The 24,066-nt window shown below is 43.3% G+C and overlaps 1 protein-coding gene across 5 annotated transcripts in view; it reads right to left on the bottom strand.

Moving 5' to 3' along the window:
- fgf13a (fibroblast growth factor 13a) overlaps positions 1-24,066 on the bottom strand; it is a 638,247-nt gene that overhangs the window by 385,085 nt on the left and 229,096 nt on the right. The gene's annotated exons all lie outside the window — the stretch shown is intronic.

The following is a 24,066-nucleotide window of genomic DNA, read 5'->3' as shown; positions in this document are numbered from 1 at the left end:
ATCATGGCTGCTCTTCAAATTCAACACCCTCCCACCCTATTCCCATATTCCTTAATTCCCTAAGTATCCAAAAATCTACCGATCTCTGTCTTGAATATACTCAATGACTGAGCATCTAAGGTTTTCTGGGGTAGAGAATTTCAAAGATTCGCAATCCTTTAGATAAGGAAATTTCTCCTCTTATTCTTACATTGGTGATCCCATGTTCTCAATTGTTCAGCCAGAGGAAAACATATTCTCAGCATCTACCCCGTCTTATCCCTTAAGAGGCTTAATCTTACTTGAACACTTATTTGGAAATTGATGCTTGCAAAACGAAAGGGTGGTGGAGTACAGCCAAAGACGATTACACAGATTAATTAAACGCCAATATACAAAGCACCCGGTTTGTTGGAAGACAGATTGACCAGAACAGTAGTTAAGAAACCTGTACTGTGGCAAGATGCTTTCTGACAGCATTGGAAAATATGATTTAAAGTATTGTTCATGAAGAAAGCAGATTAATAATTCATAATTGGCCTCATGATATTTCCTTCAATACGAGTGAGTATATCAGAGTTATGATTTACCCTTCTCATTAACTGACTACAGCTACATTTCAAAGTTTTCCATTGTCTACAAAGTGCTTTAGGACAACAGGAAAGCACAATAAAATTGAAATTAACATTTCTCTCTTTATGTTTTGAGCCCACGAGTCCAAATCTAATGAACAAAGATTGGGAACCTCTTCATCATGAAAACACTAATGCTCCTTTATATTACAAAATGAACAGCCTGGAATCACTATTTTATTTCAAACTGAGATGATGTGAAAGTGACAGTGACCTAATGTTATTTTTCATCAACTAGGGAGTCAAGGGTTATTGGGTGGTGGGGAGGGGGTGGGGGGGGTGGGGGGGTGTTGTGGGGCTGTTGGTGGGGGGGCGGTGGGGGGGGTGGGGGGGGTGTTGGTGGGGGGCGGTGGGGGGGGTGAGGGGATGGACAGGAAAATGTAGTTAAGATCAGCCATTATCTTATCAAAGCAGCTCAAAGGGCCGAATGGCCCACTCCTATTCCTAATTCATGTGCTCCTGTATTCAAAATGTAAATAAGCAACACATTAAATGAGATTCTTCATGAAAGAGTATTCCTTACACCCCAAATCCCTACGTAGGCACTTGTTTTTATTTTTATGCTGAGGTGCGTTTGCCTTAGGTTGACAGGACACCTCATTGTAACATGTAAATTCCATTCCTGCGGGGCTGTATAGAGTCTGATTTAACGTCAATATTTGCCCACCTGGTTTCTCAGGGATCATCCGGCAATGAAATGGAGACGGGACAGGGGATCTGGCAGGTTCGGGTTTTCCCAGAACGGCTTGTGAACCGGGGTGAGGAGTGTTTCCACCTCTCACCCCAGAGCCTCAAACACATGCCCTGCCCATCGCAGCCTCTTGTGCTGGGGGTGGGGGTGGGGTTGGGGGTTTGCAGGGGTGGAGTGCTGGTGGTGCCTGTTGGGCGATGACTTGGAGACATCAAAACAATCTCTGGATCAACTTACATCTGCAGCATCATGCTGCTTGTTCCATCCTCTGAAGTAATTTCCACAAACTCCACCAAGCAACAATGTAAACACCAATAATTCCAGATAACCTCAGGTAAACCCTTAAGAGTAAATGGAATGTGCAATGTGTGTACAAGGGATGTAATGAATGGAGAGCTCACAGGATTTTACAATTACAGGTACACAGAAGCAATGTCTTGATTGATAAAATTGCTGAGATTTTTATTTCAGGAGATTTAAGTCAGAGGGTGGAACCGTCCCAGAGATAAGACCTTTTACCCGCTGGCCACAATGGCGGACTTTCACAAGGTGTCATCTCCTTCCTGCCTCATTAATTATGTAGCCACAGGAAACATGCCATTTCTCTGGTGGGCGGCCTCCAGTTTGCCCATCATGCCGTTACCTTGCCGCTTCCTCACGCCGGGCGCCATAGTTAAACTGCAGCCGCGCGCACACTCCTCAGTGCTTGCAGCCCAGCACTGCTCGGGTGAAGACATAGCCCCAAAAACCAAGAAAGATGCAGCCCGCCCCCCCAATTCAGTCCTGCATCCTTGGGATGCCTTCTGGGCACCTTGGAGGCCCATCACGATGTCCTCTACCCATGTTCTGGCCACAGGAGGCCCATCAGTCTCACCACTGCAGTTTGGGAGGCGGTGCCTGAGGTGGTCAGTACTAGTGCTGCACAGAAGAGGTTGGCCATTCAGTGCAGAATTCAGATGAATGATCTCATCCATGCTGCCAGGGTAAGGCAATGTCATGAAGCTATTAATGTACATAGTATTTTGGAAAATATTTATCTTTTAAAATAGAGGTTTAGTCTGTGTGTGTGTCTTAATTGGATTAAAGCCAGCTAGTCTGGGTGCTTTGTTGTGTACTAGTTTTGAGATGTAAGAGAGATAGGGTGCATTTGCATTATTTGAATTGAGCATTCAAGAAGTGGGGTGAAAACTGACACCTTTACACGAAGCAATATGTTTCTATTACTAATAAAGTTGGTTCTATGAAAGGGGTTTTATTCTTAGAGATGGTTAGTTCAGAGATTGTTGATACAACGAGAATTAACATTCAATGGGGCTGGTAGGTATAACTTCAGTAGTTTTCGGGTGTGCAGAGCAGAGGCAATATGAGATCAAAAGGCAGCTGTAAGCCTCCAACTGGCTCCACAAGAACCAAGTGAAAGTACCTCATTATGAATTTGTAAGGTGAAAATGCTTTGCCTGGTGTCTGGTTAAATCTATGGGTTGCTGTTGCCTTAATGGAGATTAGTTTGGGAATTTGCTAAAGTTATGACAATAGTAATTTGTAGCCATGTGTATATCTATTCTAGCCTTTGTAAATTAATAAAATGTTTCATTTAATTTAATGTAAAACCTCGAGAACTGGTGGTCTGATACCTGCATTTAGAGTCGGATCTCAAACATAACACTTAAGATTATAGGTTATGACAGTTGTTTAAAGTTTCCCTCTGGGATTTTTAAATAACTCAGCTTTACCAACTTCATTGGTCATAACAACTGAGGACTGTGCCAGGATATAATATATGTCTAATTCCTTGATTGGTTAGGAATTGGTGAATCTTAAGCTTCTGAGTATGAGAGGGACTTTGAATTCAGGAGTTGATGAAGTATTTTAGACGTGGTGAGACTGCAAGATGGCTTTAGCAATTATGAAGACTTGTCTGGCAGTAGAAGAGATAACTCTGATTGGGCTGGAGAAAGCAAACAAAAGTAAGTTAACAGAGTTGGCAGGTAAATTTAAATTGAGGTGACCTGCGGGTGCTATGAAATCAGATATAGTTAAAAGTATAGCACAGCATTTACAGTTGGAAGTGAAACCTGACACTAGCAAGTCACAGCTGGAGGTAGTGAGACTTCAGTTGCAAATGGAAAAGCTTGAATTAGAAGCAAAGGACAGAGAAATGGCTTTTAAAATGGAATCAGAAATTATGAAGGTGGAGAAGGAAGAAAGAGAAAGAGAGAGAGAGGGAGAGAATTCCAACTGAAAATGTTGGCAGTTAGAAAAGAGACAGCAGTTATGAGGAAGGATTTATCTCCAGAGTAGAACCCAGTGGAGAGGTGTTTAAATTTGTATAAGCTCTTCCAAGGTTTGAGGAAAAAGATATTGAAGCATTCTTTATTTCATTTGAAAAGCTAACTAAACAGATGAAATGGCCACAGGAAAACCAGAGGTTATTACTACAGTCTAAGTTATTAGATAGGGGGCTTGAGGTATATGCTTCACTTTCAGAAGAAATGTTGGTAAATTATTATGTGGTGAAAAAAGCTATTTTGAGTACATACGAGTTGGTTTCTGAAGCATACAGGCATAAATTTAGGAACAAACTTATATTGAGTTTGAAAGAGTAAAACAAAGTAATTTTGACCAGTGGATATAGGCATTAAAAATAGAGACAACCTATGCAGCTCTTAGGGAAGTCATTCTTTTGGAAGAATTTAAAGATTCAATCCCTTTAGTGGAGGAACAGAGGGTAGATTCTGTAAGACAAGCAGCAGAGAAAGCTGATGATTATGAGTTGGTTCATAGAGCTAAACCTTTATTCCGTCAACCTTTTAAATTGGAGAAGGATAAAAAGTGGGAAGGTGAAAGGAAAGCTGGTAGTTAGGAAGAGGAGTAGCTGGAAGGTCCCAAGAAGTTTTTTTTCAGAATAAAAAGGAAGGTGCTGAAGGTAGATGTGATATTCGAAAATTTTCATTGTAATAAAGTGGGGCACGTGAAGTCAGTGTGTTGGAGATTGCAGGAAAAATCTGTAGGAATTGTAGGAGTACAGAAAAGCTTTGGAAATAAAAGTACTGTGGGTTCTGAGGTTCAGGCACAGGAGACACCAGTGGTTTGTGTACAGGTGAAATGGGGATAATCAGTGAAAGGTAAAGAAGTGCGAATGTATTCACAGTTTACTCAAGAATTCTGGGGAGCAATTTGCAGAAATGTTTAAAGACTTTGTATGTGATGGGAAAGTCTTTCCACGTGTACAGGGTGGAGTAGGTAAAGATGTTAAAATTTTAAGAGACACAGAGGCTAGTCAATCCTTAATGTTGTGGGATAGTGATATTTGTTGTTAAGAGGGAGTGTTACAGGAGAAGGTAATAATAAGTGGGGTTCATGGAGATGCTAAATCTATTCCATTGTGGAAGGTAAATTTAAAGAGCAGATGGAAGATGCATGAAGTTAAAGTTGGAGTGGTGGAAGAATTGCCCATTGCAGGGGTTCAATTTATCTTAAGTAACGATATAGCTGGATCACAAATGTGGGTGATGCCTGTGGTAGTTGAGCAGCCTGTAGAAGTGTTTTCAACAGAAGTGCAACAGAAGGAACATCCTGTATTGTTTCCTGATTGTGTTATAACGAGATCAAAGGCCCATAGGGAAGTACAAAATAAACAGGATAAGCAGGTAATTCAAAGGCAAGAAGAAAGTGTTGAAATCCAATTAGCTGGCACTGTGTTTGATAACATTGTTCAGGAGGAAGGAATGTAGGACAGTTCAGTTGAAGTGTTTAACTCAAAGAGGTTGGTGGAGTTACAGAAATATGATTTGTAATTAAAACAGTTATATCAGAAAGCTTATTCAAAAACCGAAGCAAAACATGTTCCGATATGTTATTATCTTTGAGGGAATATATTAATGAGAAAGTGGCAGTCAGATAATGTCTCAGCAAATGAAAGCTGGAGGGAGGTGCATCAGATTGTTATCCCATTAGTTGTATAGAAATGAGATTCTGAGGATTGCTCATGAAATTCCAATGGGGGCACATTTAGGAATTAGGAAAACACTGGAAAAGATACAGAGGTATTTTTTTGGCCAGGGTTGCATTGGGATGCAGTCAAATTCTGTAGAACCTGTCATATATGGCAAGCAACAGGAAAACCACAAGCAGTGATAAAGCCGGCGCCTTTAATCCCAATACCATCATTTTAAGGACCTTTTACCAGGATCATGATTGATTGTGTAGGACCCCTCCCTAAGACTAAAAGTGGAAATCAGTATTTATTAACAATAATGGATATGTCTACCAGGTTTCCTGAAGTGATACTTTTAAGAAATATTACAACTAAGAAGATTGTGGAGGAGTTAATTAAATTTTTTACAAGATATGGTTTACCTAGAGAAATACAACCAGATCAGGGGTCAAATTTCATGTCACAGCTGTTTAAGGAAGTAATGAACAGTTTGGGGATAAAACAGTTTAAGTCAGTAGCTTATCATCCGGAGTCACAAGGAGCTTTGGAAAGATGGCCTCAAACTTTAAAAACTATGATAAGAGCGTACTGTCAGGATTATCCACAGGATTGGGATACGGAATTTCATTTTTGTTATTTGCTATTATTACGTATCAAATTTCAGGGAAAGATTGAACAAGAGCATGTGAGCTGGCTAGGGAACATTTAAACAAATCATAGTAAGTGATGAAAGTAAAAGCAGATAAGAAGGCTAAAATTCACAGCTTTGTTTCTGGATACAAAGTACGAGTTTTGTTACCAGTTCTAGGTGATTCATTAAATTCAAGATTTAGTGGGCCTTACAGGATTGAAAAGAAACTGAGTGAATTATTTAATAAACACTCCAGATAAAAGAAAGAAGCAGAGAGCACGTCATGTAACTGTGCTTAAAAAGTACTTTGACAGGGAAGAGGAACAAAAAGAGGTATTAGTGATGGTGAATGATGAGAAAGAGATGGAAGTGCAAGACTCTGAAATTGATTTACTTCTAATCAAATTAGATAGAGGGAGTGTTTGAAAAGTTAAATGAAATATTGAGTTACCTTCCAGGCAAGTATCAAAGTGATTTGGAAAAACTAGTATAGTCACACAAACCTAATTGTAGAAATAAGTTGGGAAAGACACATTTAGCTTTACATGATGTATGTATGGAAATATCATCTTCAATAAGGCAACAACCTTATAGATTAAATCTGGCAAAGTTATCACAAGTACAAAAAGAAATTGATTTCTTGCTTCTAAATGATATCATTGAGTTTAGTTAATGTAACTGGAGTTCGCCTGTTGTACTGGTACCAAAATCGGATAGAACACAAAGGCTGTGTGTGGACTATCGAAAAGTGAATGCGGTGACAAAAGCAGATTCATATCCCATACCATGGTTGGAAGATTGCATTGAGAAAGTGGGACAATCGAAATTTATCACAAAGATTGACTTGCTAAAAGGATATTGGCAGTTGCCATTGTCGGAGAGAACAAAGGAGATATCAGCTTTTGTAACTCCAAGTGGACTATATCAGTTTAAAGTCATGCCATTTGTATGTAGAATGCATCTGCGTCATTTCAAAGACTGACAAATAAAGTAATTGCAGGTCTCAGTAATTGTGCTGTTTATATTGATGATCAAATCATTTTCAGTCAGATGTGGGAGGAGCATTTACAACATCTGGAAGAATTATTTACTCAACTACAAGAAGCTAATTTGGTGATGAACTTGGCTAAAAATGAATTTGCAAAAGTGCATGTTACGTATCTAGGCCATACCATTGGACATGGTAAGGTGGCTCCAACAGATGTGAAAGTCAAGGATATCGTGGATTTCCCAGTGTCTACAACAAATTGAGAAGTTTTGAGATTTCTGGACATGAGTGGGTTTTACTGGAAATTTGTACCAAATTTTAGCCAAGTGGTTGCTCCACTGACTGAACTATTAAAAAAGAACTAGAAGTTTCAATGGGCACTGGAGTGTCAGAAGTTATTCGATAGTTTGAAAACTATATAAACTATGACACTAGTGTTGGCAGTACCCAATTATGCCAAGCAATTCAAGTTGGCCGTTGATGCAAGTGATATAGGCATTGGGGCTGTACTGTTACAAGAAGATGACACTGGAATTGAAAAAGTGAGGGGGTAATTTTCACGGAAGCTGAATGTACAGCAGAGAAGATATTCAACGATTGAAAAGAGTCTTTGAGTTTGGTGTTAGCACTGCAACATTTTGGAATTTATGTTGCAAACAATTCATCAGAAACAATCATTTACATAGACCACAATCCTTTGAAGCTTTTGGGCAAGTTTTGAGATAAAAGTGCAAAACTTTTCAGAAGGAGCCTATTATTACAATCATTTAATCTACGTCTTATACATATTGCAGGAAGAGAAAATCTGTTTGTAGATGCGTCATCAAGAGTTTGAAGTTTAAGGGAAATTGGGACATTTAAAAAAAAACCTGGTACTGAACTGGAGTGATTTGTGTTGATACCAAGGACATGTATATAGTTATGTTAATGCATCTGGTAATGTAATAGTGTAATGAGTATAGCAGATAGTGTGAGATGGGTTTATTAAAATGAAGCCACCTTTTAGAATTACGATGGTTCTTTTTTGATAAGGAGGGAGATGTCATTAAGCTATTAACATATGTAATATTTTGGAAAAAAAAATTCTTTTAAAATAGAGGTTTAGCCTGTGTGTGTCTTAATTGGATTAAAGCCAGCTAGTCTGGGTGCTTTGATATGTACTAGTTTTGATATGTAAGAGAGATAGCGGCATTTGCACTTTTTGAATAGAGCATTTAAGAAATGGGGTGAAAACTGATGCCTTTCCATCAAGCAATATGTTTCTATTACTAATAAAGTTGGTACTATGAAAGAGGTTTTATTCTTAGAGAGGGTTAGTTCAGAGGTTGTTGATACAATGAGAATTAACATTCAATGGGGCTGGTAGGTATAACTTCAATAGTTTGCGGGTGTGCAGAGCAGAGGCAATATGAGATCAAAAGGCAGCTGTAAGCCTCCAACTGGCTCCACAAGAACCAAGTGAGAGAGCCTCATTTTCAATTTATAAGGTGAAAATGCTTTGCCTGGTGTCTGGTTAAGTCTATAGGTTGCTGTTGCTTTAATCGAGAATTGTTTGGGGATTTGTTAAAAGTTATGATAGTAGCAATTTGAAGTCATGTGTATATATGTTTCAACCTGTGTAAATTAATAAAATGTTTCATTTAGTTTAATGTAAAACCTCGAGAACTGATGGTCTGATTCCTGCATTTAGAGTCGGATCTCAAACACAACACTTAAAATTATAGAGATAAAAACAAAAAAACTGCGGATGCTGGAAATCCAAAACAAAAACAGAATTACCTGGAAAAACTCAGCAGGTCTGGCAGCATCGGCGGAGAAGAAAAGAGTTGACGTTTCGAGTCCTCATGACCCTTCGACAGAACTTGAGTTCGAGTCCCAAATGCGAAATTTGTGCCCCACACACACCCTGGTACAGCCCTCGGCTTGCAGCCTCTTCTCTTGCCTGAAGCCACTTCTCCCCCTAGCAAGCCCTAGCTCTGCAGCTGTTGAAAAGCCACCGCCGCCTTACAGCTGGTCTGGTAGGTAGAGACCTGCCCATGAGCCCCCCTAACAGCGATGTGGTGCTGCCTGTGAAGCCTGGTACTGCGACTGCTGCCCAAAGCAAGTTAGGCAAAGAAACCTCAAAGTCCCGAGCGAAGTGCAGCTCACCCAGTGCACTTCACTTACGTACAGTTGTGAAACATGTCAGCATGTCCAGATGATCCAGGGTGAGGGGATGATTCTGGCGAGCAGAGCTTATGAGATGCTGAAGTATTGAAATTAGGTTCCTGACGTGTGGCAGCGGGAAACACAGACCCCTAACGATGATCATTAACTGGATTCACAGTAGCATAAAACCGATTTTTGGCTTTCTTGCCATATTGTCCACCCACCACCCACCTTGATGCCCAATGCCAACTGGACTGGTCGATTCCGCCCATAGTGAATAATTAAAGTCCATTGGATGTGAAACACTAATCCCCAAAAATGTTCATCATTTATTTTAAATGGGCTAACACCTCCACTACAAACAGGAAAGGCAAATTGTTTCACTAACAGTTTATGTTTCCCCTCTTGATCTGGGCTAAAAAGCAAGATAATCCGGTCATTCATTTAATTACTGATTGTGGAATCTTGCTGTGCACAAATCGATTGCTGTGTTTGCCTACATCACAACAGTGGCGACATTTCTAAAGTGTTTTATCGACTGTGGAATGCTGTATATAGCCAAATGCTTTCTTTGTTCCGTTAAATAACTCAAAACTGGTCCAACATAATTTAATAAGAGATGTGAGGTAGAACTAACAAATTCAGACAAACTTGTTGCATATCTTCAGATTGTATTTCTTGTGGACAGTGGGAGCATCTGGGGGGGAGTGTGTTGCATGAAAAGAGGAGCAAACCCAAGGGAGAATCTTGTAATTGTGCGCAGGAGAGAGGAGTCAGCAGAGTTCGGCAATGGGAAGGCTGGTAGGAGTAGAGCAGAGGTTAGTGTGGGACTCGAGGTGGAAGCTGAGAAGCTGGTGAGGCTGGGAGTGAGAAAACTAATGACTTGCATTTATATATCCCCTTTTACAGCCACTAGACATCCCAAAGCTCTTCACAGCCAATGAAGTGCTTTTCAAAACGTGCGCCTGTAATTTAGGTTTTCCTGCTCATCCCGAGCTCTCCCTCCACAATACGAGGACTGGTGGGTGGGTGCCAACATCAGCAGCCCGCCCACCATATTAAATGAATAATTAGGGGTCAGTTAGGCTTGTTACAAAGCCAGTTGATCCTGATGATAAACTGCCCACCTCATAATACATTGGGCGTGAGCAGTTAGGCGGGGGACAAAGCAAAGCCCAAATTTTTAACCAAGTTCTTCAAAGCGACGGAAGAAAAGGGGGTTTCGCTCTTTGACGCCCGCCCTTTCCCGATCTCAAATCCCCCATTCCTTCCTACCCCTACCCCCCCCGGAGCATTAGCCCACCCTCCCTCAGATTGGCTGGCAGCTCCAGGGGGCAGGACTTCCTCCCCAGTGAAGGGCAGAAGTCCCACTTGGCCCTCGTTTAGCCGGCCCCCTGTGTTTTATGGCTGGAGGGTGGTTCAGGGAGCATTTCAGCTCCTCGCCAACTTTGCTTCCAGGGGTGGGGGGGGGGGGGGGGGGGGGCGGGGTTGGTGGGGGTGGGGGGGGTGGTGGTAGTGGGGGGGGTGGGGGGGGGGGCAAGCCACCCGCCCTGCCACCATCCCACCCCCTCGTCTATTATTCAACCATAATCTCTGTTATAATGTAGGAAATGAGCAGTCAATTTGCACATAGCAAGATCCCACAAACAGTAATGTGATAAAGACCAGATATTCTAATTTTCTGTTGCTGACTGAGACATAAATATTGGCCAGGACATCAGGGGTAACATTTTGCCCCAGTGCCATGGGTTCTTATACAACTCTAAGAGAGGGTCGATGGGGCCTCAGCTTAACAGCTCATCCAAAAGACCATACTCTCTCTCTGCCGTGCTGGAGTTCAGGCTTAAATTGTTGCTCAGGTCCCGGAGCAGGACTTGAACCTACAACCTCTGAATCAAAGCACGACTGACTGATCCATGGCTGACTGGGTGGCGGGTGGTGCAGATGTTCCAGGTGATGGATGGTGTGGGGTTTGAAACTTAACTAAGTATCCATATCTGAACTTCGCCATTCATGTTAATTACTTTCCTCATTCAGTTTCAGAGATAATTTCCAATGAGCATCTCTGGAGGGTCATCTGCTCCTAGCAGCACATTGTTCAACAGTTAAATATCATTCACTATCGTTGCTCATTTCCTCCTAATAGAACTGCAACTGGGGAGGAAGCAAATTATGGTCATTACTGAAGCTGCAATTTTATCCTGATACAAGCTTTATGTCAGTCAGAGAACAAAATACCAAAAGTCACTGAAATCAGAAGTCAAAACATTATCAGCTGTGATAAGGATAGTTTTGAACTTCAAAAGGACATAGGAATGTTGGTGGGTTGGGCAGAAAAGTGACAGATGAAGTTCAATGCAGAGAAGTGTGAGGTGATTCATTTTGGCAGGAAGACTATGGTGCGACAGTATAAAATAAAAGGAGAAACTCTAAAGGAGGTGCAGGAACAGAGGGACCTGGGTGTATATGTACATAAGTCATTGATGACGCCAGGGCATGTTGAGAGAGCAGTTAATAAAGCAGATAGTATCTTAGGTTTTATTAAATGGGGGCATTGAGTACAAGAGTAAGAAGGTCACGGTGAACTTGTATGAGACACCAGTTAGGCCTCACCTGGAGTACTGCGTCCAGTTTTGGGCGCCATACATGAGGAAGGATGTGAAGGCTTTGGAGAGAGCACCGAGGAAATTCACAAGAATGTAAGATTGGCCAGCAGCTCTTAGAGGCGGGACATCCAGCCTGTGGAGGGTTAGGGGGGTTGGGGTACGGAAGCCACAACCTCAGGTAGTGAATTGGCTTGATGACTGTAAAATCTGGTCATGGCTTCCAGGACTAATGCGGGTGAGCTTGCCTCTGGCTATTTAGCCAATGGGCATCCACATTAAATACAGGCTGTAAACAGTGTCTCTCTCTCTCTCTCTCTCTCTTGATACTGCCTGACCTGTTGTGTGTTGCAGCATTTCCTGTTTTTATTTCAAAACCACTGACCATAATCTAGATCAAATATTTGAAGCATCCAATTTTGAAAGAAGCTATGCTGCAGCTGTTGATAACCTATCCAGACTCAAAATCATGTAATACTCATACTTGCTAGTTGATTCCCATAACCCACAAGTATCAATAGGTGGAATTTCTTTAGGATTGAATTGGCTTCAAGAAGATAATCAGATGAAGGAAGGATCGATCCCTAGCCTGATAATTCCATTAAATCCAGACACATCCAAAATGCTATAAGTAAGGCGTGCACTGAAGCCTGAGGAGCCGCTTCGGTGATTACTGTGTTCTACTGTCATTAGCAGCTGAGGCTCTTTCTACTTGACTCCAGATGGCCTGCAGTCCAACTCCAACCAGGATGGTGCTGACTGGGAGAACAACAGGAAGCTGCCCAGTGCTCTGATTTACAACCGGGGACTGTAAATTCCAAGTCTGCCTAAAATTGCAGAATCTCCCATCTTCATAGAAAGCATGGAGTTACAATCACAGATTGGGATAAGATTTCCTCACAGTACATCATGACTCCACCTGTAAAGAATTCCACAGTTCATTTTGTTTGCAATAGGCAAACCTGTTAACGCCTGGGATCATGTTTTTGTCTGATGGTGCCTCTGTAAAATGCATTGCGCTGATAACTGCTTTGCATAAGTGCAAACTATTATTGTAATTTCGACTGGGAAGAACGTGTTCATTCTGCAGGCTGCAGATTATAGCTGATGGCATTAACAAATACACATTTAACCCATTTACACAATGTTCCCCTGAGCGCTATTTCAATGCAGCTATTTCTACATTTAGGGTTGGATGCCTGGAAAATACCATCTTGTATCAGTCACAAGACGGAGGCTGGAATGGGGTGTGGGATTAGTCTCACCTCCCAAATCCTGCCTCTGATTTGAAAATCTGGCCCTAAGTGTCAGGTTCCTGACTCTGTTTTGAAAATCCAGCCCCTGTGACAGCAGGCACGAGGCACATGGCACATTGACAAGAACAGGTCAAGCGTTTGGATGTGAAAGTCTCTTTTACTTGTTTATGGGATGTGAACGTCACTGGCAAGGCCAGCATTTATTATCCATCAGAAGGTGGTAGTGAGCCCATGTGGTGTCCTGAATAGATAATTTTGTAGCAGTTTTGATACAACTGAGTGGCTTACTAGTCTATTTCAGAGGGCTGTTAAAAATCAGACACATTGCTCTGGGTCTGGAGTCACATATGGGCCAGACTGAGTAACGACATCATGAGCAAATGAGGTTTTATGACAGTACAGTTGCTAAAAGGGTCAACATTACTGATACTAGCTTTATTTCAATTGGGGGAGACGGTGCCGTAGTGATAATGTCACTGGGCTGGACTAACGCTCTGGGGGTATGGGTTCAAATCCCACCATGGCAGCTGGTAGAATTTAAATTCAATTAATAAAATCTGGACTTGAAAGTTCGCCTCAGTAATGGTGACCATGACAACAGTCATCGAATGTTGGAGAAACTCATCAGGTTCACTAATGGGGAAGGAAACCTGCCATCTTCGCCCAGCCTAGTAAAGAAACAACGTTTGCACCCAAATGACGCATGAATCCGAATGCAACAGGAGGGGAGAAAGGAAGAAACAAGACCGAGTCAGCAAAACCAAAAAAAAAGGAAAAAATATGTAGAAGAAGATGGAGGCAGAGGTTATGATCTAACGTTGTTGAACACGATATTGAGCCCAGAAGTCTGTAGAGTGCGGAGTCGAAAGATAAGCTGTTGTTCCTCGAGCTTCGCTGTGATAGGGCAAGGATAGAAAGGTCAGGGTGGAGAAAGTTGGAGGGTTGAAATGACAAGCGACCAGAAGCTCGGGGTCATGCTTGCGGACTGACCGGTGGCTTCCAGCAAAGCGGTCACCCAGTCTGTGCTTAGTCTCCTCAACGTAGACAAGAACAACTCATGAGCAGCAAATCCAGCATATTAAACTTAAAGAAGAGCAAGTAAATCACTGCTTCCGTTTAAAAGAGTGTTTGGGGCTTTGGACAGCGAGGAAGTGAAAGGACAGGTGTTGCATCTCCTGCTCTTGCAGGGAAAGATGCAGGAGGGGATGTTAGGGGCAACTGAGGAGTGGATTAGGGTGTTGTGGAGCAAATGGTCCCTTCAGAATACTGAAAGGGCAGTGGATGGAAAGATGTGTTCAGTGGTGGAAATTGCAGACGAAGATCTATTGAATACAGAGGCCACTGAGTTGGGGGGGGCGGTGAGTACAAGGGGAGCCCTATCATGGTTCTGGGAAGCAGTGGAAGAGGTGAGAACACAAAGCACAGTTTTTAACCTGATGGCCCAGCATATCCCCTATTCTACCACTGCCATCAAACCCAGTAATCAACCCTGGTTCAATTAAGAGTGCAGGAGGGCATGGCAGGAGCAGCACCAGACATACTAAAAATGAGGTGTCAACCTGGTAAAGCTACAATAGAGAACTATATGCATGTCAAATAGCACAAGCAGCAAGTGATAGACAGCTAGGCAATCCCACAACCAACCGATCAGATCTCGGTTCTGCAGTCCTGCGACATCTAGTTGTGAGTGGTGGTGTACAATTAAACAACTCACTGGAGAGCAGGCTCCACAAATATCCCCATCCTCAATGATGGACGAGCCCAGCACTTCAGTACAGAAGACAAGAAGAATTTGCAGCCATCTTCAGCCAGAAGTGTTGAGTGGATGGTCTATCTCGGCCTCCTCTGGAGGTCCCCAGCTTACAGCTGCCGGTCTGCAGCCAATTCGATTCCCTCCACGTGATATCAAGAAATGCTGAAGACACTGGATACTGCAAAGATTATGGGCCCTGATAATATTCCAACAACATTACTAAAGATTTGTGCTCCAGAACTTGTCGCACCCCTAGCCAAGCTGTTCCTATATAACTACAACACAACAGTCTACCAAGCAATGTGGAAAACTACCCAGGTATGTCCTAAAAGCAGGACAAATCCAACCCAAGCAATTACCATCCCATCAGACTCCTCTCAATCATCAGTAAAGTGATGGAAGGTGTCATCAACAATGCTACGTAGTGGCACTTACTCAGCAACAACCTGCTCACCGACGCTCAGTTTGGGTTCCACTAGAACCACTCAGCTTCTGACCTCATTACAGCCTTGGTTCAAACATGGACAAAAGAGCAGAACTCTAGATGTGAGGTGGTAATGCCTGCCCTTGACATCAAGGCAGCATTTGACCAAGTGTGGCATCAAGGAGCCCTAGCAAAAATACAGTCAATGGGAATAGCGGGGAGGGGTGGGGGGTGCGGGGGGGGTGGTGGGGGGGTGGGGGGGGGGGTGTTGGGGGGAAAACTCTCTGCTGGTTGGAGTCATACCTAGTACAAAGGCAGATGTTTGTGGTTGTTGGAAGTCAGTCATCATCTCAGCTCCAGGACATCACTGCAGGAGTTCCTCAGGGTAGTGTCCTCAGCCCAACCATCTTCAGCTGCTTCATCAATGACCTTCCTTCCATCATAAGGTCAGAAGTGGGGATGTTCACTGATGATTACACAATGTTCAGCACCATTCAAGACTCCTCAGATACTGAAGCAGTCCATGTCCAAATGCAGCAAGACCTGGACAACATTCAGGCTTGGGCTGATAAGTGGCAAGTAGCACTCGCACCACACAACTGCCAGGCAGAAACCATCTCCAATAAGAGAGAATCCAACCATCTCCTCTTGACATTCAATGGCATTACCATTGCTGAAACCCCACTATCAACATCCTGAAGGTTACCATTGACCAGAAACTGAACTGGACTAGCCATATAAATACTGTGGCTACAAGAGCAGGTCAGAGCCTGGCAATCCTGTGGGGAGTAACTCACCTCCTGACTCCCCAAAGCCTGTCCACCATCTACAAGGCACAAGTCAGGAGTGTGATGGAATACCCCCCACTTGCCTGGATGAGTGCAGCTCTAACAACACTCAAGAAGCTTGACACTGTCCAAGACAAAGCAGCCTGCTTGATTGGCACCTTTTCCACAAATATTCATTCCTTCTGTCACCAACACACAGTAGCAGCAGTGTGTGTACCATCTACAAGATGCACTGCAGGAATTCACAAAGGCTCCTTAGACAGCACCTTCCAAACGCAGAACCACTACCATCTAGAAGGACAAGGACAGCAGATAGAAGGGAACATCACCACCTGGAGGTTCCCCTCCAAGTCACTCACCATCCTGACTTGGAAATATATCACCGTTCCTTCACTGTCACTGGGTCAAAATCCTGGAACTCCCTCCCTAACAGCACTGTGGGTGTACCTACAACACATGGAGTGCAGCGGTTCAAGAAGGCAGCTTGCCATCAGCTTCTCAAGGGCAATTAGGGATGAGCAATAAAAATGCTGGCCTAGGCAGCGACACCCACATCACAAGAAAGAGTTTTTAAAAATGCCACCGGGAGCAGGCAGTGCTGGTAATGCAGCTATTGATGTCCAGGGTCATCCAGGGTCAACCAGGGACCCAGGCCAAAGGTGAGTGAGGATGGGAAGGGGTCATGGGAGAGGGAGGGGGAAGGTGTCAGCAGCATGGGGAGTGGTTTGGCTCTTAGTGAGCACCACCCACAACGCCCACCCCACCCTCCTGGGAGCCCACAAGCATATTCAGCAGGGTTTGATTTTCAGGCTTCCCGTGTGAAGGCTGCCTCACCCATTACTGTTTGATTAACAACAGCAGCAGGACGAGGCCCTTAAATGACATTAATTGCCCAATTAAGGGCCTCAATTAGCATCCATGTATGAAGGCTGCCCACAGACCTTCCCACCCCGAATTTGATTACGCAGAAGCAGGAAGGCAGTGGGGTCCACACCCAGCACCCTCTCGCCAGATTAAAAGCCTCCCCACCTCCAAATGTGGGTTAGGGAAGGGGCATTAAATCCAGAACCGCAGAATTGTTACAGCACAGAAGGGGGCCATTCAGCCCATTTGGCCCTTAATTGGGCAGTTAACGTCTGCACCAGTCTCTGAATGAACAATTCACCTAGTGCCATCCTCCCACCTTCTCCCTGTAACCCTGCGCGTGTTTCCTTTTTTGATAACTGTCTCATTCCCTGATTGACTCTGTCTCCACCACACCCTCAGACAAAGCATTCCCAACCCTTACCACTTGCTGCGTGAAAAAGATTTTTCTCCTGTTGCTTTTGCTTCTTTTACCAATTACTTTAATCTGTGTCCTCTGGTTCTCGATCCTTGCGCCAATCAGAACAGTTTCTCCCTATCTACACTGTCCTGACCCCTCTCTTCCCCTGTCAAGGAAGACAGTCCTAACTTCTCCAATCTATCTTTATAACTGAGTTCCCCATCCCTGGAACCATTCTCGTGAATCTTTTCTGCACTCTCTCCAATGCCTTCACGTCCTTCCTAAAGTGTGGCGTCTGGAGCTAGACACAATATTCCATTTGAGGCTGAACTAGTGGCTTATACGAGTTCAACCTAACCTCCTTGCTGTTGAACTCTACTCTATGCCCCTATTAATAAAGCCCAGGGTACTGTATGCTTTAGTAACTGCTCTCTCAACCTGTTCAGTCACCTTCAACGATTTATGCACATATACACCCAGTCCTTCTGCCCCTCTGCCCCACTTCACATTGTGCCCTTTAGTTTATATTGTCTCTCCATGTTCTCCTACCAAAATGAATCACTTCACATTTCTCCGCATTGAACTTCACCTGCCTCCTGTCCACCCACTCCACCAACTTATCAATGTCCTCTTGAAGTTCTACACTATCCTCCTCACAGTTCACAATCTTCCAACTTCCCTATCATCTGCACACTTTGAAACTGTGCCCTGTACCCCAAGGCCTAGATCATGAACATATATCAGGAGAAACAAGGGTCCCAACACTGGACCCTGGGGAACTCCACCTCAAACCTTCCTCCAGTCTGAAAAACATCTATTAACCTCTACTCTCTGTTTCCTGCCACTCAGCCAATTTCATACATATGTTGTTACTGTCCCTTTTATTCCATGAGCTATAACTTTGCTCACAAGACGATTGTGCGGCACAGTATCAAACATCTTTGGGGAGTCGGTGTACACCACATCACCAGTGTTGTTCCACATATTAATTTAATGCCTTTGCCATTTCCTTATTCCCCTTTATAATTTCTCTTGTCTCTGTTTCTAAGGGATACACATTTACTTCCGCAAATCTCTTCCCTTCTATGTGTCTACAACTTGGTTTTATGTCTCTTGTTAGTTTACTCTCGGTTTCTATTTTCTTTCTTTGCTAATTTCTTAGCCATCCTTTGCTGAATTCTAAAACCCGCCAAATCCCTTGGCTTAATCTTTCTGGCAATATTATTCCCTAACCTATCTTTAACTTTTCTTATTAGCCATGGTTGGACCACTTTTCTGGAGTGGCTTTTCTTTCTAAAATGAATGTAGATTTGTTGCAAATTTTGAATTAACTCTTTAAATTCTTTACCTACATCACAGGGACTGCAGCGGTTCAAGAAGGCAGCTCACCACCACCTTCTCAAGGACAATTAGGGAGGGGCAATAAATGCTGGTCCAGCCAGCGAAACCCACAGCCTGTGAATGAATAAAAAAAATGTTTGCCATTGTTTATCTCCTGTTATATTGTCTAGTCTAGTCCCCCAATCTACCTTGATCAACTCACCTCTCACCCATGTGTAGCATTGTTTAGATTTAAGGCCCAAGTTTCAGGCTTAACTAAAACACTCTCAAATTTAATATAAATTTCTATCATATTATGGGATATATGGGAGATGTTTCTGAGACCGAGTACCCTTGATCCCCTGCCAAACTGCACATCCACATCAAAAAGTGGTCTGGATAGAGAAAACAAATTTCCCATAAGTCTCTAACTCTCACTTATGACTCCCGGTAGCTGGTTGTGCACACCAGCGGCCAAACTCCATAATTGCAACTTGACAATCATGCAAAACTAAATGAGGGATCCATTGTCCTGGGCTGATGTGGTTGGGGGATGTCACCCTTTCTGTGCATGGAGGCTGGGAATGGCGGATGTAGCAGATGATCCTAATAAGTCAATAGGACAACGGCTACAAAGGCCGAGACCAGCGAGATGCGTCACTCATCCAGGGTACAGTCATGATGCTTTGTAAGCAAATGTCCAGTCACCTGTGAAGCGTCTGGGACCTCACACAGCATAAGTCCCATAGTTAGTCATGGAAAAATGACAGCACATCTCCTAGTACTGTCATGAAGCTATTAATGTATTTAATATTATTGGAAAATACTTTTCTTTTAAAATAGAGGTTTAGTCTGTGGCTCTGTCTTATCTGGTTTAAAGCCAGCTACTCTGGGTGCTTTGATGTGTACAAGTTTTGAGATGTAAACAGAGAGGTAGAGTGTATTTGCAATTTTTGAATAGAGCATTCAAGAAGGCAAGTGAAATCTGGCACCTATCTAGCAGAGACCAAGCAATATGTTTATATCACTAATAAAATTGGTACTATGAAAGTTGTTTTATTGTTAAGAGAGGCTGATGTTACATTGAGAATTTACATTCAATGAGCTGTGCTAGGTATAACTTCAGCAGTTTTCGTGTGTGTAGAGCAGAGGCAATGTAAGATCAAAGTAGCTGTAAGCCTACAACTGTCTCCACAGGAACCAAAGTGAAAGGAACATCATTTTGAATCCGTAAGGTGAAAATGCTTTGCCTGGTGTCTGGTTAAGTCTATGGGTTGCTGTTGCCTTAATGGAGATTAGTTTGGGAATTTGCTAAAAGTTATGATAGTAGCAAATTGTAGCCATGTATATGTATTTAATGTGTTGTAACTTAATAAAATGTTTCATTTAGTTTAATATAAAACCTCTCGAGAACTGGTGGCCTGATTCCTGAATTTAGAGTTGTATCTCAAACATACCACTTATAAATATATGTTATGACAGTTGTTTAAAGTTTTCCTCTGGGATTTTTAAATAATGCAGCTTTACCGAAAGGCTGTCTCATAACAGTAGGAATAGCTACACGCAGGACAGTACAGTACAGGACAGGACAGGATCATATTATGATCACTCTTCCTTAAAGACTCTTTACTACAAGATTATTAATTAGGCCTTGCTCACTGCACAATGGAATGAGAAAGACAGGAACCATCTTTGTTGACTTATCCTTTGGCTATTTTATCGTGTGGTGCACAGGCATGCTGTTGAAACTCTCCAAAATCATCTGTTGTGTGAAAACCTTACAATGAATCAACTACACAATCAGCAACCATTAGCTCAAATCAGCTGACCACACATAACTAATAACAGGATCCCACAGGAATCAGTCCTCGCACTGTCTCTCTTCAACATACATACCAGTGAGCTCTCTCCCACAGAGTCATAGTCTATGCATCTTGATTTTCTGAGCTAAGTTCCTTTATTTAGTCTATGGATCTGGCATATAAAGGGTTAATGTAGAACTGAGTGCAGTACCGCCCACACAGTGATGTAAGAAGGCACATGACCCAGACACAGGGTCAGTGTGGTGTCGAGCAGAGATGTGTATAGACCTAAGCACGGAGGCAGCTCCCAGCTTGTACCCTTTACCGTACATGTGTAAATAGTTTTAGTAGTTAATAAAGACAGTTAACCTACAGAAGACTACAGAGATTCTTTAAGACATACCAATCTGTAATCAACACCCTCCTAATACTTTATACTGTTTGTATTCCAGCTTTTATTGTTGAAAATATGTCACCTTTTTTTCTGTTCTCTATCTCTTCCAAACATCAAATATCCTGGAATCTTTCGTTCCCCCTCTTGATCCTCCAACTCTCTCAGAACGTTGGGCAGAATTTCCCAGTCCCCCACGGCAAATGTAGGACTTACCTAGAAGGCGGCTTGGGGCAGATTACGGAGATCGGAAGGGAAGATGGAGTCCTCCAGCAACCGGACCACATGCAGCAGTGGGTGGGTGGGGCATCTGTGACATGGAGTTTCAACTCCAGGACCTGTAGGAGGTGAATCTTGCCCTGGGTGGGTAAGTTGACGTCCGGATGCCTTTTGAATATGGTGCCCGGATATGATGGTGGGGCTCAAGCCATCCAGCTCATCCTGCCATGCAGAATGTCGGTAAGACCCCAAATACATAACTCTTTATGCCAGCAATGTGTGATACGGCACGAAGTCCCACCGGCCTCCACAGCGGGAAGCTTGCCCCATTCCCGCCCGTGTCATGGGACTTTGTCTCGGAATGGAAAATCCCACCTATCGTTCCTAATCTGTCTATGTCATTGGTTCCTACGTGGAACACAACAATTGCATCCTCCCCCTCTCATTCCAAGCTCTTCTCCAGCCATGTAGAGATGTCTTTAACCCTGACACGGCACAGGCAACATATCTGGAATTCCCAGTCGCATCTGAAGAAAACAGTAACTATGCTCCTAACTATACTACACCCAATCAGTATCACGTTCTGCTTAAAAATAAGGAGTCTCCCATTTAAGATGAAGATAGGAACCTTTTTTCTCTTGTTGGTCTGTGGAATGCTCTTTCCCAGAGGGCAGTGGAGGGAGGGTCATTTGAATATTTTTAAGGCTGATTTAGACAGGTTCTTGACTTACAAGGAAGTCAAAGGGCAGACAGGAAAGTAGAGTCCATAATCAGATCAGCAATGAGCTTGTCCAATGGGAGAGCAGACTCAAGGGGCCGAATGGCCTCCTCCTGCTCCTAATTCCTATGTTCGTATGCCAATCACTCTACGGGCACTGTGAGCTGAGCATGCACAGTCCATGGCAACAACTGGTCATGCAACACGTAAGAGAGCTCGAGCAAGTGGTTTTAAAATGCAGAAATAAAAACAGAAAATACTGGAAAAACTCAGCCAATCTGGTAGCATCTATGGAGAGAGAAACAGAGTTAATGTTTCGAGTCCGTATGACTCTTCTTCAGTGCTAAAGAGAGACAGAAATGTGATGGGATTTATGTTGTTGAAAGAGGGGAGAAGGAGGTGGGGAAGGTCTGGGAAAGGGTAGAGGATAGGAGAAATTAAATATTATAGACACCATGGAACAAAAGGCAAAGGGAGTGGTAATGGTCATAGTAAAGAAACAAATCGCTGGTTCAGATTTAAGTGTTAATGGCAAAATAATGAACAGCTCTGTCTGAAAGCAAAAAGATGAAAACAAGATATAGACTGGCACTTAGCAAAAAAAACACAATCAAAATAGGGGACAGGGTTCATGGTCTGAAGTTGGTGGATGTTCAGTGTTGAGTCCAGAAGGCTGTAAAGTGCCTAATCAGAAGATGAGGGGCTGTTCCTCCAGCTTGTGCTGGGCTTCATGTTGTAGCAGACCGAGGACAGAAATGTGAGCTTGAGAGTAAGATGGTGAATTAAAATAGCAAGCGACAGGAAGGTCAGGGTCACGCTTGTAAACTGAGCAGAGGTGTTCCACAAAGCGGTCACCCAGTCTGCACTGTATCTCTCCGTGTAGAGGAGGCCACATTGTGAGCAGTGAATACCGCAGACTAAATCGAAGGAGGTGCAAGTGAATCACTGTTTCATCTGGAAGGGGTGTTTGGGGCTTTGAGCAGTGTGGAGATAGGAGGAAAAAGGGCAGGTGTTACACCTCCTGTGATTACATAGGGAGATGCCATGCAAAGAGGGCAAGGGGTTGCAGATTATCGAGGATTGGACCAGAGCCTCAGAGAGGTAATGGTCCCTTCAAAATGCTGACAGGGGAGTGGAGTACTGTGTACAGTTTTGGTCTCATTACTTAATGCAGGATATACTTGCATTGGATGCAGTTCAGTGAAGGTTCACTAGGCAGATGCCTGGGGTGAATGGGTTGTCTTATGAGGAAAGGTTGAGCAGGTTGGGCCTATACTCATTGAATTTTAGAAGAATGAGAGGTGACCTTATTGAAACATATAAGATTCTGAGGGGGCTTGACAGGGTAGATGCTGAAAGGATATTTCCCCTCACGGGGGACTCAGAACTAAAGGATCACAATTTCAGACAGAGCTGAGGAGGAATTCCTTCTCTCAGAGGGTCTTTGGAATTCTCTAGCCCAGAGAACGTTGGAGGCAGGGTTATTGAATATAATCAAAGCTGAGTTAGAGAGATTTTTGATCTACAAGGTAGTCAAGGGTTATGGGGTGGGGATGGTGTGGGTGGGGGGCAGGGAAGTGGAGTTAAGGCCACAATCAAATCAGCCATGATCTTATCAAATGAAGGAGGTGGCTCAGTGGGGCCAAATGGCCTACTCCTGCTCCTATTTCTTACCTTTACTTATAACCTTCTCACTCTCCCCACGACCTCATACCTGCTGGATAAGGGCAAAGGCTAAGGCCCCTGCAAAACTGCACCTGGGGTCCCCTTCCTGCCTGACTTAAACATCGCACTCTCCTGCCCTGATCACTCGCCAAATCTGTACCACTTCCGAACCGTACAGGGTGTGACTACCTCCTGGATCAAAGTGTCCAGGTAACTCCCCACCTCCCTGATTCCCTGCGATGTCTACAGCTCGGACCCAAGCTCATCGACATAGAGCTGAAGTTCTCGAGACACAGACACTTACTGCAGGCATGATTGTCCGGGATTGGAATGCTCGTGGTGAGGCAGCACTTCCAGCACACCCGCTTGCACTCTCATTACAATCTTATTACATTTATTTAATTCTTAAAAATGAAATTAAGATTAGGGACACCTTTTTAAATTGCTTTGGTTCCAATTATTTTGATCCCTGCTTGTTAGATGCCATTACAGGAGAAATCTAAGTTAAGGATCTCATTAAGGAAAATCAGAAAAGCATAGATCTGATGGAGCTGCCAGATGGCAAGGGGTACACTGAGCAACGCATTCAGAAAAGAACATCATTATCTGATTTTCCTGTACGTCCATGCTGAGTTCAAGTTATGTTTTTGTAGAAGGATTCTCACACATTTTAATTTCGCTGTTGATAGCTGAACAATATAATCCATCATTAGAACTCTGGCCAGCTTTTGTGTTGAAGCAGGTGCAGTTGGTTGATGCGCCTTGTGGTGAAAAGCACACTAATTGTTCTCACTTGAAAGGGCCTAGAAAAGCACAAACTGATCTAATCTCTCCCCAAAGACAAACAGAAAGCAATG

Source organism: Carcharodon carcharias, chromosome 9 (genome assembly GCF_017639515.1).
Source record: "Carcharodon carcharias isolate sCarCar2 chromosome 9, sCarCar2.pri, whole genome shotgun sequence".
NCBI lineage: Eukaryota > Metazoa > Chordata > Chondrichthyes > Lamniformes > Lamnidae > Carcharodon > Carcharodon carcharias.
Note: the sequence above shows the minus strand (reverse complement) of the source record. Positions and strands in the feature narration are given on the sequence as shown.